Here is a 10,487-nt window from a genome sequence, read left to right on the forward strand (position 1 = left end):
AAGGTCCTTTGCCTATGTTTTAATTGGGTTATTTGTGTTCTTGTTATCGAGTTGATTGAGTTCATTTTATATTTTGGATATTAACCCAAAACCATATAAATCATTTGCAAATATTTTCTCCCATTTTTGTGGGTTTTCTTTTCTCTCTGTTGATTATGTTCTTCATTGTGCAGAAGCTTTTTAGTCTGGTCCAATTGCATTTGTCTGTTTTTGCTTTTGTTGCCTATACTTTTGGGGTCATATTCAAATAATCATAGCCCAGCCCACCAATGTCAAGAAGCCTTTTTCCTGTGTTTTATTCTAGTGGTTTTACAATTTCAGCTCTCATGTTTAAATCTTTAATCCATTTTGAGATAAATGCCTAATTTCATTCTTCTCCATGTGGACATCTAGTTTTCCCAACACCATTTATTGAAGAGACTGTCATTTGCCTATTGTGTGTTTTTGGACCTTTGTTGAAGATCATTGACCATAAATGTGTGGATTTTTTTCTTGGCTTTATTCTGTTCCACTAACCTATATTCCTGTTTTTGTGCCAATACTATACTCTTTTGATTACAATAGCTTTGTAGTATATTTTGAAATGAGGTAATGTGATGCCTCTAGATTTGCTCTTTTTGCTCAAGACTGTTTTGGCTATTTGTGGTCTTTCGTGGTTCCATATGAAATTTAGGATTGTTTTTTCTATTTCTGTGATAAACATCATTGGAATTTTAATAGAGATTACATTAAATCTATAGATCACTTTGGGTAGTATGGACATTTAAACAATATTCATTCTTTCAATCCACGAACACAGGAAATCTCCAATTTTTTTCTTCAATTTCTTTCATAGAAGTTTTGTTGTTTTCAATGTACAAATCTTTTATCTCTTTGGTTAAATTCATTCTCAAATATTTTTGTGCTATTGTAAATGGGATTGTTGTCTAGATTTTTTTGGATGTTCATTGTTAGTAGCAGAAATGCTACTAATTTTTGCATGTTGATTTTGTGTCCTACAACCTTACCAAATTTATTTATTTTAACAGTTTTTGGGATTTTTTTTTTTTGGTGTAGTCACTGAGGTTTTCTATATATAAGATCATGTGATCTGTTTTCTATATATAAGATCATGTGATCATGTGATTTTACTTTTTCCTTTATGATTTGAAGTTTTCTATTTCTTTTTCTTGCCTAATAGCTCTGGCTAGTACTTCTAACGCTACCTTGAATAGAAGTGTTGAGAATGAGTATCCTTATCTTATTCCTAATCTTAGAGGAAAAGCTTTCAAATTTTCACCAATGAGTGTGATGTTATCTGTGGACTTGTCATGTGGACTTGTCATGTATGGCATTTATTATGTTGAAGTACATTCCTTCCATATCTACATTGTTAAGAGTTTTAATCATAAAAGGATGTTGAATTCAGTCAAATGTGGGTTTTTCACATCTATAGAGATGACTATATTATTTTTATTATAAAAATGGTATTTTTATTATTCAATCTGTTAATGTGGTGTATCACATATATTGATTTGTGTATGTTGAGCCATCCTTGTATCTTAGGAATAAATCACACTTGATCATGGTGTATGATCTTTTAATATGCTGTTGAATATGGCTTGCTAGTATTTTATTGAGGATTTTTACATCATTATTCATCTTGGCTTATAATTTTTTTCTTGTGATGTCTTTTTCCAGCTTTAGTATCAGGGTAATGCTGACTTTGTAAAGTAAGTTTGAAGGTGTTCCCTCCTCTTTAATTTTTTGGAAGAGTTTGAGAAGGATTGGCATTAATTCTTCTTTAAGAAAAATTCTTTGATAGATTTCACCAGTGAAGACATCAGGTCCTGGATTGTTCTTCACTAAAAGGTTTTCTAATACAGATTCAATCTCCTTACTTGTTTTTTGTCTGTACAGATTTTCTATTTCTTCATCATTTAGTGTTGGTAAATTGTATGTTTCTAGGAATATATCCATTTTTTCTAGATTATCCAATTGTTGGTATATAATTATTAATAGTAATCTCTTATGACTCTTTGTATTTCTGTGATATTGTAATATCTCCTTTTTATGTAAAATTTAATTTACTTGAATTTTCTCTTTTCAGTTAATTTAACTAGTTTCTTAATTTTGTTTATTATTTCCAAAAACCAACTCTAAGTATCTTTGAATTTTTCTCTTGATTTTCTAGCTGCTATTTCACTTACTTCTGCTCTGGTATTTATTATTTCCTTCTTTCTGCTGACTTTGGACTTAGTTTGTTCTCCTTTTTCTAGTTCCTTGAAGTGTAAGTTTAGATTATTTATTTGAGATCTTTTTTCTTCCTTTATGTAGGCATTTATTACTATAAACTTCTCTCTTCAGCTCTTTCTGTTCCTATTGCTATGTTGTGTTTCAATTTTCATTTGTCTCAAGATTTTAAAAAATATTTTCTTGGACCCATTTGTTGCTCAGGAGTATGCTGTTCAATTTTCATATATTTGTGGATTTTCCAATTTTCCTCCTATAATTGACTTCCAGTTTCATACTATTGTAGTTTAAAAATATATCTGATAAGATTTTAATTTTCTTAGATTTGTTTTGTGGCCTAATATATAATTTATCCTAGAGACTATTCCATGTGCACTTGAAAAGAACTTGTATTCTATTGCTGTTGGGTGGAATGTTCTGCACATGTATATTAGGTTTATTTGGCCTATAACATTCTTCAAGTCTGCTGTTTTCTTTTTGATTTTCTGCCTGGATGATCTATCCATTGTTGAAAGTCAGGTACTGAAGTCCCATACTATTATTTTGTTGTTGTCTATTTTTCCTTTCAGTTCTTTCAGTACTTGCTTAATATATGAATATTTAGGTGCTCCAATGTTGGGTGCATATATATGTACAATTGTTATATCCTCTTGATGAATCTGTCTCTTTATTATTATATAGTAACCTTCTTTGACTCTTGTGACGGTTTTTGACTTAAAGTAGATTGTATCTCATGTAAGTATAGACACTCCTGCTCTTTTTTTGGTTGCCATTTTCATGCAATATTTTTTTCCCATCTCCATACTTTCAGCCTGTGTGTGTTTTTAAAGCTAAAGTGAGTCTCTTGTATGCAGCATATAGTGAGGTTTTTTTAAAAAAATCCATCAGCCACTTTATGGCTTTATATTTGAGAATTTGACCCATTTACATTTAAAGTAATTATTGATAGGCAAGAACTTATTATGGCCACTTTAATTGTTTTCTCACTGTTTTGTAGTTCCTTTGTTCCATTCTACCTCTATTGTCCTCTTTTATAATGTAATGATTTTTGGTGGTAGTTTGCTTCCTTTCTCTTTATCTTTTGTGTATCTATTACAGCTTTTTGGGGGAATGCTTACCATGAAGCTTACATAAAGCATCTTGTAGTTACAACAGTCTATTTTAAGCAGAAAACAACTCAACTTCAGCTGCATGTGGGAGTTCATTGCCACTGGACCTGCTTTACAAGAAATGCTAAAGGGAGTTCTGCAAGTTGAAATGAAAAGATGCTAAATAACAACATGAAAACATACGAAAGTATAAAGCTCACTAGAAAAGTAAGTAGTCAAATTTAGAAAAATTCTACACTTTAACTTTCCTTCCACATATTTTACGTTATTGATGTCACAATTTACCTCTATTGTATATCGTGTATCATTAATAAATTATTATAGCTATAGTTATTTTTAATACTTTTGTCTTTTAACTTTTATATTGGAGTTAAAAGTTATTTATGCACCTACATTACAATATCAGAGTATCCTGAATTTGACTATATTCTTATTTTACAGTGAGTTTTATACTTTCATATGTTTTCACGTTGTTAGCTTTTTCGTTTGTTTGTTTCCACTTGAAGAACTCCCTACAGCATTTCTTTTTCTTTTTCTTTTTCTTTTTTTTTTTTTTTTGAGACAGTCTCACTCTGTTGCCCAGGCTGGAGTGCAGTCGAGCAATCTCGGCTCACTGCAAACTCTGCTCCCGGGGTTCATGCCATTCTCCTGCCTCAGCCTCCCGGGTAGCTGGGACTACAGGCACCCCCCACCACACCCAGCTAATTTTTTTGTATTTTTAGTAGAGACGGGGTTACACTGTGTTAGTCAGGATGGTCTCAATCTCCTGACCTCGTGATCTGCCTGCCTCGGCCTCCCAAAGTGCTGGGATTATAGGTGTGAGCCACCGCACCCGGCCCCCTATAGCATTTCTTATAAGAAAGGATATAGCTAATATCCCCAGGTGGTCTCCTTGCCTCCTCCATCCCACCTTGCCCCCTAAACTCTAGCATCCATTATATGAGGCTGACCCCTTGTGTTCTGCTATGGGATATGTAAAGTGAAGACAAAGAATTCAAGAGGCTACATGCAATTCCTGATCCTACCTGAAACTAACTCTGCTTCAAACTCTGTAATAAGTTTTCTGGTATTTGCTTAGTACTTCCTAGTTCTGCATCGTGCAATAGCCTGTTCAATCATCCACAGAAATTGGGTAAATGCCCTTTAACTTTTTCTGTCTTCATCAAAATGGACTATAGAACTTGAAGCTGTTGGCTTTGTGTGCTCACCAAAGAGTCATCAGTTTTACAACTGAGACATTTTAGTGGTTTAGGGAGACTCCTCCCACATCTTCTCTAAACCCTATTTTAGAAAAGGCAACTATAGGGGAATTCTGGTTATAACACCTCCCCCACACACATGCTTCCCCCTGTACCCCTCTTCAGGAAGCTGCCCATGTACTAGATCTAAAAACCTCAGACAAGTCTGAGAAACTCCTGATCCAACATGCTGCCCAGGTTTCAAAGTATTCTTATAAATCAGATTATGGCAGAAATTTCCAGGCACTTTTTGGAGTGTTTTGGCATAAACAAAATCACTAATAAATATTAGATCATCCTATAGTGTCTTTACTTTCCCAGTTGTACCTATCCTGCACTTGAAAGAAATGACCCAAGGTTTCTGGACCCAGTAAAGATACTCCTAAGACAATATGAGAAGCCAGAATCCCTTGGCAGACTTTTCGTTGAAGAGAGTTCAGAAAGCAAGGAAATGACAAGTCCTAACGAGTTGTTGGGAGAAAATGGACCATAATATGAATACCAAAATAAATGATATAGTTCCACATGGAGAATTCTTGCATACATTCATATTCAGGAGATTTAGGTGGGGAATGGAGTGTTCTGTTTAATCATTAGTTAGAATATAGTTTATTCGTTAGAATATTGGTTTGGCTGCAGTTACAATGAGACTCAAAATAACAGCGGCTTTAAAAACCCACACTTTATTTGCCTGTAATACAAAAACACAGGTTGGCAATTCAGGCTGGTAAACTAGCCCCACAATCTTGAGGGTCTTCTTTTTGTTGCTCTCTCATCCTCAACAACTGGTTTCCACCTGAATGGCTGGCTTAACTCTTATCATCCTGCCAGCTTCCCAGCCAACAAGGAGAGCACAGGGGATGAGATGGCACATCCCTTAGCTTTAAGAGCACAGCCAACAGTATAAATAGTACCTTTATTCAGAGTCCACTGGCCAGAACTGAATCCATACCTATACCTATCTGCAATGAGTGCTGCAAAATAGAAGCTTTAGCTGGGCAACCATAAATTCTCTTATGAGAAGAAGAGAATGGGTCCTTGAGGGCAATTATTAGTTCTTCCACAGCCTACTTTCCAAGGATTAGAATATAATCTCTAGAATTAATATAGAAAGTGGTTCTATAATTAACTACCAATCCCTTCTCACCAAAGAATTGGCAAAAAGCATAGTCTGGAGTAACTCCACTTTTATTATTATGATTGCGTATATTTTTTTCTTAATCTTCCTCTGTGGCCCACATGTTTTACATGCCACGTTGGTCTACAAAGGTATCATCATTTCTTTGCAAACATTTTACATACTTTTATACTAATTTCACATACTTTTTAGTCTCTGGGCCTAAAGTTTCTAAATATTGTAATTTAAAAGAAGACTTTTCATTAACATTTCTATAGGTATTGATAATTTTGATGTGTGTTGAAGAGACCAAACAATGTGTAAACTTTAAGGAGGCAATTTGGGGAAGCAGAAATATTGTCAAGTTTAGATCAGATTTTTCTTTATATCAAGTCCCAGCTCAACTTTTTACTAATTACTTGCTCTTAGACAAGTTAATTTACTTTTCTGAGCCACATATTTATTGGTTTTAAGTAGGGGGTGGGCTAAAATATATCCTTGCAAGTTTATTATAAGGATTAAATGATTCATTCCATAACAAATGTCTAGCAAAGTGCCTGCTACATAGCAGATGCTTAGTAAATGGCTTAGTAGCAGTGCCTGCTACATAAGCAGATGCTTAGTAAAAGTAAATAAATGGCTTTATACACTTGCTAACTTCTTTATACACTTCACAAAACTCCTGCCACACTCCATCCACAAGTGATCTTCCTCCTTCTCTGCTCTGTGTTGTGAAAAGTTGAAGACAGCCCTGATGTTTTGGTGAGTCAAGCACCATTTTAAAGTGGTGTACTGCCTGAAGAATTCTTTCCCAGAGTGCAGAAATCATTTGCTCTACGAAATCTTTGTCATCCTTTACAGTTCCTCCTCCAGTGTTCCGGGAGAGTTGGAGTTTACTATTTATTTTTTGCTGTTTAATTTGTTTCATAAATTAATATTTTGCTACTTAGTTGTTTCACCCGAACCATGTGTGCTATATGTGCTTAAGGTCTGATAATCTTTATTTACCAATTTAAATCATTTGTAAACCTAAGAAGAATTTCAGGCAGCTTAAAAAGTTACATCTAGTACAGTAAACTTTTTTAAAAATAGAAGATAAAATTAGAAAAATGAAACAAATGGAAAACAAAGAATAGGACATAAATGAAGCCAGTGGTGAAATGAGTGCCCAAATGCACACACTCTCAGAGATTGTAGATGCCTCCCTTTGTCATCAGATTAGAAACTGGGTGTCACAGTGTATTTTGCTAGGATTGTTGTAACAAAAGATCACAAATTTGTTGTCTCACAGTTCTGGAGACCAGAAGTCCAAGATCAAGATGCTGGCAGGGTTGGTTCCTTCTGAGGCCTGTGAAGGATCTGTCCCAGGCCTCTCCCCTTTGGCCTGTAGATGACCACCTTTACGTTCACATGGTGTTCTGCCGGAATGTGTCTGTGTCCAAATTACCAGTTGTGTCAGATTAGGGCCCATCCCAATGACCTCACTTTAACTTGATTACTTCTGTAATGTCTGCATCTCCAAATAAGGTCACACCCTAAGGTACTAGAGGTTAGGACTTCAATATACATATTATGGGGAGACACAGTTCAACCCATTGCTTTCAACAGAGCAAACTCAGAGCTCGTTGTTTTGTTCCATTTTGTGTTTTATGAGTTTTTTTATTTTTCAAAATCTTGCTTCAGGACTTGACAGGGGTTTAGCGAGATCATTTAAATATTAATTACTGTATAAAGGACCAGAGAGAGGCCCCGGTCATGTGGGCTTTGGGATCACAAGGATTCTGCTAGAAGGCAGCTTGCTGCCCCTTGGACTAATTACACTCTAAGAGCCACTGGAAGTGGAGGCTTTTTCAGTTCTCCTATTCTACATCTCTTTAGTCCTCTATAATTAACATAAACTATACCCTCTTCCATAATGTTTTCTAGCACTCTCTGGAGTTCACAATTGCTTTTGTATTCTGGTAGTTTCATTGTAGGTTTGTTGAGTGCATAACCAAAATATCTATAGAATCTGGGTAAATGTCCTTTCACACCACTGACAGAAATGTCAGCCAAGAATCTGTCTGGAAACCTATGAGAAAGAAAAAGATTTTCACCTTTCTAAATTTTTAATACAAATAACAATACACAACAATCTCATCTTTATGGCAGTAATGTCTGAACATTTCTTAAGAAAGCAAGAAGGTGTGGAAATCAAAATTTTAGAGACAGAAGACTTTAAATGCCTTCTCCTTCTCAGGGTAGAGAATTGAAGCCAGAAAGATGAAGTCTTCTGGCTCCCAAACCAACATTCCTTTTATTAGGCTTTTTTTTTTTTAAATCAGACCCAAATACCACCTATAGACTGCACATGAGGATTTAGTACAGGTGCCCTTTACCTGAACCCCCTAACGCCAAGTGTGTTTCTGAATTCAAGAATTCTTTGGGCCGGGCACAGTGGCTCACGCCCATAATCCCAGCACTTTGGGAGGCCGAGGCGGGCAGATCATGAGGTCAGGAGATTGAGACTATCCTTGCTAACATGGTGAAGCCCCGTCTCTACAAAAAAAAATACAAAAAATTAGCCAGGCGTGGTGGCATGCGCCTGTAGTCCCAGCTACTCAGGAGGCTGATGCAGGAGAATCGCTTGAATCCAGGGTGTCGGAGGTTGCAGTGAACCGAGATCGCGCCACTGCGCTCCAGCCTGGGCTACAGAGCGAGACTCCGTCTCAAAAAAAAAAAAGAATTCTTTGGATTTTGGAAAGACAGTTCAGCACAGTGTACATACCATACATCCCTTAACATTCCCAGTAGGGTCAGGGAGAGCTACTTCTAATCAAGCACACTAATATTTCTGCAGCAAAGTGTGTGAATGTTCACATTATGTGCAAAAAATAAGGATCATTTATAGTGTGATGTCACATCATGGATCAGATTTTGCCACCAAAATGAGTTATGAAAACCTAGCAGTTTTCAGTTTTCAGTACTCTTTAGATTTCAGGATTAAGGATAAAAGATTGTTCACTCTCCTTAAGCTACAAGTGAGATGCTCAAGCTGTGTTTTGCAGAACTACTTAAGAGTGCCCCAGCCCAGAGGCACTGAATCAGATTCTTTGGGGTGTGGCCTGGGAATTGGAATTTTTGACGAACAACCCAGCTGATACTGATGCAGACGCTGGGGAAACACTTGGAGAAACACTGCCTAGGGCGTAGTGCTACGGCATGGGAAACAGACGGGAACCTCAGCTGGGCTATTTTCATCACATGCCTCTCCCCAAACCTCCCTTTGACATCACTTTGACCCTGCAAGTCAAGTTTCACAGAATTTTTCTATGACATTTTGATGGAGGTGGGTGTCCAAAGGACAGGAATATACACAGATCAAAGGGACAGGAGAGAAAAACAAAACAGAAAAAGGCAGATAGAATTACTATTCTAAACTCAAGCTACAGTCTGGTCATCAGATTATGTCACATGTATTCATTCACTATCTACTGAGTATGCGTTATCAGTCAGACACTGGTGCAGGTAGTTGGACAATCACAAAATAATTTTAGACCAAGTAATTTTCCCTTTTGGTAATTCTTGTTTCTCTCTATACCACTTGTTGTTTTGGGTTTTGTTTTGTTTTTTGAGGAGTGGGCATCAGCCACCGAAGCACATTGAGTCCTTCCAGGCGGTAGCTCCATCTGCTGGAATAGAAGGAAACTAATCAGTGTCCCATTGTTTCATATAGATGAGCTTTCGCATGTACTAAATCACAATTCACTATTTGACCAGGTCACTTGTGCTAATGGAAGTTGTTTGTCAGCTATAGGTAAGCGGAGGAGAGAATTAGCCACATAACCCCATCAGAGAGCATTAGACTAATCTACATGGTTGAGAAGGCTTTAGTGTTAAATAGGTTAACACCCAGTGAAATTTCCCTAATATAGCCTGTGCTGGATGCAGATGCACTGACCTTCCTCGCAAGAGCCTTTCCCTGAACTTGGGCTCCTGAGAGAAGCTCTGAACATGGCTATCCCTGCCTTTCCATCTTGGCAGTAGGTAATGAGCTAGGCATGGGAGCTCAGAACACCACCAAAAGCCCTTTAGGGGCTATCCAGGCTTAGCATTCTGTCTGAATGTCCTAAAGTTGCTTTGTTGACCATTTATTTACCCTCTCCTCTATCTCCTCTAGCCCTGTTCATTTTCTCTACAGTACCCATTTCCCCCTAAATTCACTCTTTGGTTTTACTCACCAAAGCTTATACTCACACCCCTCTTCATCTGGGCGTCTGTTTCTCTAGGTTTCTTTTTACATGGGTTTGCATATGGAGATCTGGTTATCTCTGCGGAGGTTTCTATGTTGATGTCTGTTTGGAGGTCTCTCTATAGGTAGGTGTACATCCCTGTGGGAGGGAGTAGAGGTGATAAGGTAGTGTTTATGTTTAGATATATCAGTGCTCACATGTGGGAACATAACATGCTATTTTCAGCCTGGCTGGCTTCTATGGAAAATGGAGGATTTGGATAAGTGGAGGGGAGGAAAGAAGCTGAGAAGGAAGGAGGGAACATTTGTAGAGGTGGAAATGAGTGTGACCAATAAGGGATCTATGAAAAAAACAGACTAGAGAAGCCTTCTCACCAGTGTCAATCCACAAGAGCAGAGACTTTGTTCTCTGGAGTCTCCTTGGAGGCTTGAAGGGGGCTTGAGACACAGCAAGCACTCAATATGTGTTGGATGAACAAATGTTATCATTGCGATGGTTACTGTTACATAAAAGTGCATCCTATAGGCATCTAGAGTTTTGTAAGTTGCAGGGTGTTTAG

The 10,487-nt window shown here is 37.1% G+C and overlaps 1 long non-coding RNA gene across 1 annotated transcript; it reads right to left on the reverse strand.

Annotated features, from left to right (window-relative positions):
• Window positions 1-7,324: 7,324 nt before the first annotated feature.
• Window positions 7,325-10,060, reverse strand: LOC115832479. Its single transcript, XR_004027984.1, has 2 exons — window positions 9,935-10,060; window positions 7,325-7,767 (listed from the first exon to the last, which is right to left on the reverse strand). It is a non-coding gene; the product is annotated as an uncharacterized LOC115832479 (long non-coding RNA).
• Between the last annotated feature and the right edge of the window lie 427 nt (window positions 10,061-10,487).

The sequence above is a fragment of the Nomascus leucogenys genome, chromosome 3 (assembly GCF_006542625.1).
Source record: "Nomascus leucogenys isolate Asia chromosome 3, Asia_NLE_v1, whole genome shotgun sequence".
Taxonomy (NCBI): Eukaryota; Metazoa; Chordata; class Mammalia; order Primates; family Hylobatidae; genus Nomascus; species Nomascus leucogenys.